This window comes from Hylobates moloch, unplaced genomic scaffold (assembly GCF_009828535.3).
Source record: "Hylobates moloch isolate HMO894 unplaced genomic scaffold, HMol_V3 SCAFFOLD_12, whole genome shotgun sequence".
Taxonomy (NCBI): Eukaryota; Metazoa; Chordata; class Mammalia; order Primates; family Hylobatidae; genus Hylobates; species Hylobates moloch.
This window is the reverse complement of record NW_026652287.1, coordinates 102,367,709-102,376,556: the sequence shown is the minus strand read 5'-3', so window position 1 is coordinate 102,376,556 and position 8,848 is coordinate 102,367,709.

Sequence of the window (8,848 nt, the reverse complement as noted above, 5' to 3'; positions counted from 1 at the left end):
TGCTGGGATTACAGGTGTGAGCCACCATGGCTGGCCTAGGCACTTTGTTAATATGTACTGAATGAATGTATGAATGACCAACCAATAAGGATGAAGCTGACAGTCTCTGCATTGCTCTGTGACTTTGAGGAAGTGACTTGCCATCTCTGGGCTTCGGGTTCCCATCTATAAAACAAAGACCATACACTTGTTTGGCTTCCAGCTTTCCACCCTTTGTTCATGCTATTTCTTCTCCAACAAGGACTATCCCCTAGCCCCACGCTTTACCTCCCTAATCTCTCGTGAGCTCTGAAATACCCCCTAACTCAGGCAGGCACCACTACAGCTAAAGTCAACCACGCCTTTCTCGGGACCATCACTTTGACCAGGACCATGCCGGCAGAAGGGAACTGGGGCTGGAGACTTGCCATGGAGCAGCCAGAGGAGACAGAGGTGGACAGAGGTGGCCATACCAGAGCAAGGTGATGCCTACTATAACTCTCTGGTCATCAGTGGCGAGAGACAGCTGACCAGCTCCAGAAGAGAAAAGCAGCCTTACCCAGGGAGGGGAAAATGGCAAGCATAAAGGACTTCATAGAAACCTCAGCTAACTGGAAAAGTCGTATCAGTGTGTATGAAGTACAGTCCTTCTACTAGTGGGTGGGTGTACACTCTAGAGAAACTCTCCGACTTGGAATAAAGAGATAAACGCAAGAATCCTCTCTATCGTGTTTGTAACAGTGAGGAACTGGAAATGGTTTCCATCACCTGAAGAATGGAAACATGGATCCTGGTATATTGATACAGGGGAACACCATAGATCAGTGAAAGTAGATGCACCAGTGTCCCATATATCACCCGGGACAACCCCTAGTTGCAGAAGTCTACAATGCCATTGACATGAAGTTTTAAAACACATACAATGGCCGGGCACAGTGGCTCACGCCTGTAATCCCAGCACTTTGGGAGGCCGAGGCCGGTGGATCACCTGAGGTCGGAAGTTCGAGACCAGCCTGGCCAACATGATGAAACCCCGTCTCTACTAAAAATACAAAAACTTACCCGGGCATGGTGGCGGGCGCCTGTAATCCCAGCTACTTAGGAGGCTGAGGCAGGAGAATTGCTTGAACCCTGGAGGCAGAGGTTGCAGTGAGCCGAGATTGTGCCACTACATTCCAGCCTGGACAACAAGAGCGAAATTCCATCTCGAAAAACAAAACAAAGCAAAACAAAACAATGGTTGCATGCGGATACATGTTGCAAAAGTATACACATGTGAAGGGCATGACTAACACAGGATGGGGAGGGAAGCGGCAGCCCCTGAGGGTGGGGAGGGAAGAATGCAATCGGGAAAGCTACACGGGACATTGGTATTTGGAAATTTTGTTTAAGCCCTGCGGTGGAATCCATGAGTTCATTATATTTTTCTTTTCTTCTCTATTTTTTTTAACTACACCTGTAACAAAACTGCATTTCTTTCTTTCTTTTCTTTATTTCCCTTTCCTTCCTTCCTTCCTTCCTTCTTTCTTTTCTTTTCTTTCTTTTTTCTTTCTTTTTTTTTTCATGAGACAATATCTCACTCTGTCGTCCAGGCTGGAGCGCAGTGGCAGGATCTTGGCTCACTGCAAGCTCCGCCTCCTGGGTTCACGCCATTCTCCTGCCTCAGCCTCCCAAGTAGCTGTGACTACAGGCGCCCGCCACCATGCCCAGCTAATTTTTTGTATTTTTAGTAGAGACGGGGTTTCACTATGTTAGCCAGGATGGTCTCGATCTCCTGACCTTGTGATCCACCTGCCTCGGCCTCCCAAAGTGCTGGGATTACAGGTATGAGCCACCATGACTGGCCTACTGTCTGTTCTTTTCTGTTTTTGTTTGTTTGTTTTTGTTTTCTTAGAGACGGAGTCTCACTCTGTCGCCCAGGCTAGAGTGCAGTGGCGTGATCTCGGCTCACTGCAACCTCTGCCTCCCAGGTTCAACCAATTCTCTGCCTCAGCCTCCCAAGTAGCTGGGATTATAGGTGCCCACCACCACGCCTGGCTCATTTTTTTGTATTTTTAGTAGAGATGGGGTTTCACCATCTTGGCCAGGCTGGTCTTGAACTCCTGACCTCGTGATCCACCTGCCTTGGCCTCCCAAAGTGCTGGGATTACAGGCATGAGCCACCACGCCTGGCTACTGTCTGTTCTTTTCTGTAAGTCAGAAATATTTCATAATACAAATAAAATTTTGACCCACCAATTCCACTTCCAGGGTTTTATTCTTTTTTTTTTTTTTCTTGAGACGGAGTCTCATTCTGCTGTCCCGGTGACCCAAGATGGCGCCATTGCACTCCAGCCTGGGCGACAACAGAGCAAGACTCCATCCTAAATAAATAAATAATAAATAAATAAAATAAAAATAAAACCTTCAGACCTCCTGAGAACTCACTCATTATCATGAGAACAGCATGGGGGTTCACCATGATTCAATTTCCTCCACCTGGTCCCGCCTTTGACATGTAGGGGTTATGGGGATTAAAATTCAGGGTGAGATTTGGGTAGGGACACAGAGCTAAATCGTATCACTCAGCATTGTTTAAAAAACAGAAAAGTAGGTCGGGCGCTGTGTCTCACGCCTGTAATCTCAACACTTCAGGAGGCCGAGGCGGGCAGATCACCTGAGGTCAGGAGTTCAAGACCAGCCTGGCCAACATGACGAAATGCTGTCTCTACTAAAAATACAAAAATTAGCCGGGCGTGGTGGCGGGCGCCTGTAATCCCACCTATTCAGGAGGCTGAGGCAGGAGAATCATTTGAACCCGGGAGGTAGAGCTTGCAGTGAGGCGAGATTACACCATTGCACTCCAGGCTGGGCAACAGAGCAAAATGTCGAAAAAAAAAAAAAAAAAGAAAAAACAGAAAAGAATGTCCAACAATAGTAGATGGTTGGACCAATTCTAGCATCTCTCAATCTCTCACAACATGGAATAAAATGAAAGCTGTTACTGAATTCTTACCACACAGCAGCCACTTTGCAAATAGCCCTGTGAGGGAGGGGCTGTTACAATGCTCATTTTACAGATAAGCAAAGTGAAGCTTACAGAGATGATGTAACTGGCCCAGAGTTAACATCCAAGTCACGGGACTCCAGAGTCTGGTGCACTTTGCACTCTCAAGCTCCGGGCCGCACCGCCCAGCAAGAAACCAGCTGCTGAAATCTGGCGGGGTGGGTGTCAGACTTCAGGTGGCGTAATAAAATAAGAAGGAATGACTCGTGCTGGGACACGGATGGCCCCTGAAAACATCATGCTAGGTGAAGGGAGCCAGAGACGAAAGGCCACATTCGGGACGACGCCATTTCTATGAAATATCCAGAGTAGGTAAATCCATAGAGACACAAAGCAAATTCACAGTTGCTGAGGCAAGCGACTGCTAACAGGTAGGGGCTTTCCTTTTGGGATGATGAAGAAGTTCTGGAAGTAGATAGTGGTGATGGTTGTACCTAATACCACTGAACTGTACATTTTAAAACAGTTAAAATGGGCCGGGCGTGGTGGCTCACGCCCATAATCCCAGCTCTTTGGGAGGCTGAGGTGATTGGATCACCTGGGGTCAGGAGTTTGAGACCAGCCTGGCCAACGTGACGAAACCCCGTCTCTACAAAAAATACAAAAAATTAGCCAGGCACGGTGGCAGGCACCTGTAATCTCAGCTACTCGGGAGGCTGGGGCAGTAGAATCACTTGAACCCAAGAGGCGGAGGTTGCAGTGAGCTGAGATCTCACCATTGCCCTCCAGCCTGGGTGACAGAGACTCCGCCTCAAAAAAATAATAAAATAGTAATAAAATAAAATAGTTAAAATGGTATATACATATTTAGAGACTCATATAAGTGTCTCTCCGTCACCCAGCTGGAAGTGCAGTGGTGTGATCATAGCACGGCCTCACGACATTGCTCACGTACCAACCACCGAGTTGTACACTTCAAAATAATTAAAATGAAAATTGTAATCAATTAATGAATTTTTGAGACAGGGTTTCACTCTGTCACCCAGGCTGGAGTGACACAATGATAGCTCACTGCAGCCTTGCTCTCCTGGGCTCAAGCAATTCTCCCACCTCAGCCTCCCGAGTAGCTGGGATTGCCGGCACAGGCCACCACACCTGGCTCATTTTTACATTTTTTGTAGAGATGGGATTGCCCTATTCTGCCCAGGCTGGTCCGGAACTCCTGGCTTCAAGCAATCCTCCAGTTTCAGCCTCCCACACAATGGGATTACAGATGTGAGCCACGGCATCTGGCTGTAAAATGGTGAATTTGATGTTTTTTTGTGTTATACTACACACACACAAAGAAAAAAAGGTGGGGTGTGGGGAGTCAAAGTCACCTTGGGAATGTGATTAAAATACAGATTCCAAGGCTCAGCCTCAGTGGGGACCTGGTCAAATATTCAATAATTTTTGTTCGTTTGTTTTAAACAGGGTCTCACGCTGTCGCCCAGGCTAGAGTGCAGTGGTGTGATCCTAGCTCACTGCAGCCTTGGCCTCCTGAGCTCAAGCCATCCTCCTGCCTCAGCCTTCTGAGCGGCTGGGACCACAGACATGCGCCACCACATTTGGCTAACTTTCTTATTTTTTGTAGAGATTAGGTCTTGCCATGTTGCCCAGGCTGGTCTTGAACTCCTGGGCTCAAGCAATCCTACTGCCTCAGCCTCCCAAAGTGCTGGGATTACAGGCATGAGCTATTGTATCTGGCCCTATAAGTATACTTATTGTATACTATATATTAATTTATATACACACACGGACCTATATAGCTGTATCTATATACATATATGATTGCATACACACACACACACATTATTCTCCTGCTCAAATTTTGCAATGAATTGATATTTTGTGGTAGCCAGCTCCCAAAATGGCCCCCAATGACCCCCCATCCTCCACTTCTTTGTTTTTTTTTTCTTGAGACAGAGTCTCACTCTGTTGCCCAGGCTGGAGTGCAATTGTGCGATCTCAACTCACTGCCACCTCTGCCTCCTGGGTTGAAGGGATTCTCCTCTCTCAGCCTCCTGAGTAGCTGGGATTACAGGCGCACGCCACAAAGCCCGGCTAATTCTTGAATTTTTAGTAGAGATGGGGTTTCACCATGTTGGTCGGCTGGTCTCGAACTCCTGACCTTGTGATCCGCCCACCTCAGCCTCCCGAAGTGCTAGGATTACAGGCATGAGCCACCATGCCTGGCCCCCCATCCTCCACTTCTGGGATTCATATCCTTGTGTAGCTCTTTCCACCTCGAATAGTGCTGAGCTGTGTAACCAACAGGATATTGCGAAAATGATGGTGTGTCAAAACTTAGATCCTAAAAAAACTCTGTGGCTTTCACTTTGCTGTCTCTGGGATGTCCATGTCAAGAGGACGTTGCAGGCTGGGCACAGTGGCTCACACCTGTAATCCTAACACTTTGGGAGGCTGAGGTGGGTGGATCACCTGAGGTCAGGGGTTCAAGACCAGCCTGGCCAACATGGCAAAACCCTGTCTCTACTAAAAGTACAAAAAAAAAAAAAAAAAAAATAGCCGGGCATGGTGGCGGGTGCCTGTAATCCCAGCTACTTGGGAGGCTGAGCCAGGAGAATCACTGAACCCGGTGGGCGGAGGTTGCAGTGAGCCAAGATTGCGCCACTGCATTCCAGCCTGGGCCAAAGAGCGAAACACTGTCTCAAAATATATATATATATAGAGAGAGAGAGAGAGAGGACATTGGAGCTGCCCTGCGGAAAGGTCCATGTTTTGAAGAACTGAAGCCTCAAGCCAGCAGCCAGAGAGGAGCTGAGGCCTCCCGCTAGCTCGTCAGCCATGTGCTTGGGCCACCCCGGCAATAATCCTCCAGTGTCCATCAAGTCTTCAGGTAGCTGTGCAGCCCTGGTCCATGTCTTACTGCAACCTTCCAAGCACCCCAAAACCAGAATCACTCAGCTAAGCTGTTCTGAAATTTGTGACCCATAAAAACCACGTGAAGTAAATGTTTATTGTTTGCTGGAGTTGCTGTGGTTAATTACTACACACCTAGATTAAAATCTAACTTTCTAGGCCTGGCACAGTGGCCCATGCCTGTAATCCCAGCACTTTGGGAGGCCAAGGCGGGTGGATCACAAGGTCAGGAGTTCGAAACCAGCCTGGCCAACATGGTGAAACCCTGTCTCTACTAAAAATACAAAAATTAGCCGGGCATGGTGGTGGGCACCTGTAATCCCAGCTAGTTGGGAGGCTAAGGCGGGAGAATCACTTGAACCTGGGAGGTGGAGGTTGCAGTAAGCCGAGAACGCACCACTGTGCTCCAGCCTGGGTGACAGCCAGACTCTGTCTCAAAAAAAAAAAAAAATCTAACTTTCTTACAATGGCCCCCTGGCCCCGCCCAGTTTGTCCCCTCCTTACCTCTCTCACCTTATGGGAACTATTTTTCCCACCGCTCACCCTGGTAAGGTCCCACCACGTCCAGCTAATTTTTTGTATTTTAGTAGAGCTGGAGTTCCACCATGTTGGCCAGGATGGTCTCGATCTTCTGACCTCGTGATCCACTCACCTCGGCCTCCCAAAGTGCTGGGATTACAGGTGTGAGCCACTGCGCCCAGCCAATAGCAGAGCTTTAAATCAGTGCAAGTCGCTTCTGAGAATGGGGCCCCTGGTGGCTACACAGGTTACCTCCCCCTGGCTATCACTACATATCTCTTTATTTATTCGTTTATTGCTGGAACATAAGTGCCAGGAGGGCAGGACCCTTGTCTTGTTCAGAGTTGAGTCTCAATATCAAAAAGCAGTGCCTGGCATATCATTGGCATGAGATAAAGATTTGCTGAATGAGACTGGGCACGGTGGCTCATGCCTGTAATCCCAGCACTTTGGGAGGCTGAGGTGGGTGGATCACCTGAGGTCAGGAATTCGAGACCAGCCTGGCCAAAATGGTGAAACCCTGTCTCTACTGAAAATACAAAAATTAGCCGGGTGTGATGGCAGGCGCCTGTAATCCCAGCTACTAGGGAGGCTGAGGCAGGAGAATTGCTTGAACCCAGGAGAAAGATGTTGCAGCGAGCCAAGATTGAGCCACTGCATTCTAGCCTGAGTGACAGAGCAAGACTCAGCCTCAAAAAAAAAAAAAAAAAAAAAAAAAAATTGCTGAATGATTCAGTGACTAACCACAACAATGCAAGAAGTCAGATCCTGAAGAAAAGAGGGAATATTAGGTCAAAAGAGGATTGTTATCCATTGAATGGGAGAAAATATTTGGAAATCATTATAGCTGATAATGATCGCCTTATAATCCAGAATACATAAAGAATCCCTGGCCGGGCGCGGTGGCTCACTCCTGTAATCCCAGTACTTTGGGAGGCCGAGGCGGGCAGATCACAAAGTCAGGAGATCGAGACCACTCTGGCTAACACAGTGAAACCCCGTCTCTACTAAAAATACAAAAAATTAGCCGGGCGTGGTGGCAGGCGCCTGTAGTCCCAGCTACTCGGGAGGCTGAGGCAGGAGAATAGCGTGAACCCGGAAGGCGGAGCTTGCAGTGAGCCGAGTTGGCACCACTGCACTCCAGCCTGGGCGACAGAGCAAGACTCCGTCTAAAAAAAAAAAAAACAATGCTTAAGCCGGGCGCGGTGGCTCACACCTGTAATCCCAGCACTTTGGGAGGCTGAGGCGGGTGGATCACCTGGGGTTAGGAGTTCGAGACCAGCCTGGCCAACATGGTGAAACCCTGTCTCTACTAAAAATAAAAATAAAAATTAGCCTGGTATGGTGGCAGGCACCTATAATCCCAGCTACTCTGGAGGCTTAGGCAGGAGAATCACTTGAACCTGGTAGGTGGAGGTGGCAGTGAACCGAGATCATGCCACTGCACTCCAGCCTGTGTGACACAGTGAGATTCCACCTCAAAAAAAAAAAAAAAGATTGTAGTTTAATTTTAATTTTAAAAAGACCGATAATACCAGGCACTGTTGCCGGTGTGGAGAGATTGAAACCCTCATGCACTGCTGGCGGGAATGTAAAATGGCGTAAATGGTGTAGACATTGCGGAAAAGAGTTTAGCAGTTCCTAAGAATGTTACTATACGACCCAGCAATTCTACTTCTAGGTAGAATGGTGGCAGGTGCCTGTAACCCCAGCTACTCGGGAGGCTGAGGCAGGAGAATTGCTAGAACCCGGGTTGTAATGAGCCGAGATCGCACCACTGCACTCCAGCCTGGGCAACAAGAGCAAAAGTCCATCTCAAAAAAAAAGAACATATGAGCAAATGGCTGGCGGGATAGGCAGGTGGGCGGATGAGTGGAGAGATAACTAGCTGGAAGAATGCACAAAGGCATGAACATATGCACAGATAAATGGACGTTTCAGGAGCAGGTTGGATGGGTGAAGATAGGGAGGGATATTCAAGGGCATTGCATGGCACATAGGAAGGAACCAAACTTTACAGCCAGACAGATCCAAGCTGCTCCACTCAGTAGCTGAGTGACATTGGGCAAGTACGGTAGCCAGGTGGCTCTCCCTTCCTGAAAGAACTTGATTAGCAGGGAGGACTTCAGCTGGTCTCTAGCCTCCCGCGGTAGCACCTTCAGCAGTGTTTGATTTGGATTGATACTACGTTCTTTTTATGCAGCCTTGACCAATGACTAAGCATGGGGTGGGGAGCAGAGCCTGGCCATTTCTGCCCAGTGTGGACACCTCTAATGTCAATGTGCTAAAGTGTTTGTTTATTTATTTATTTATTTATTAAATTTAATTTTTTGGCCGGGCGCAGTGGCTCTCGCCTGTAATCCCAACACTTTGGGAGGCCGAGGTGGGTGGATCACGAGGTCAGGAGATCAAGACCATTCTGACTAACACAGTGAAACCTCA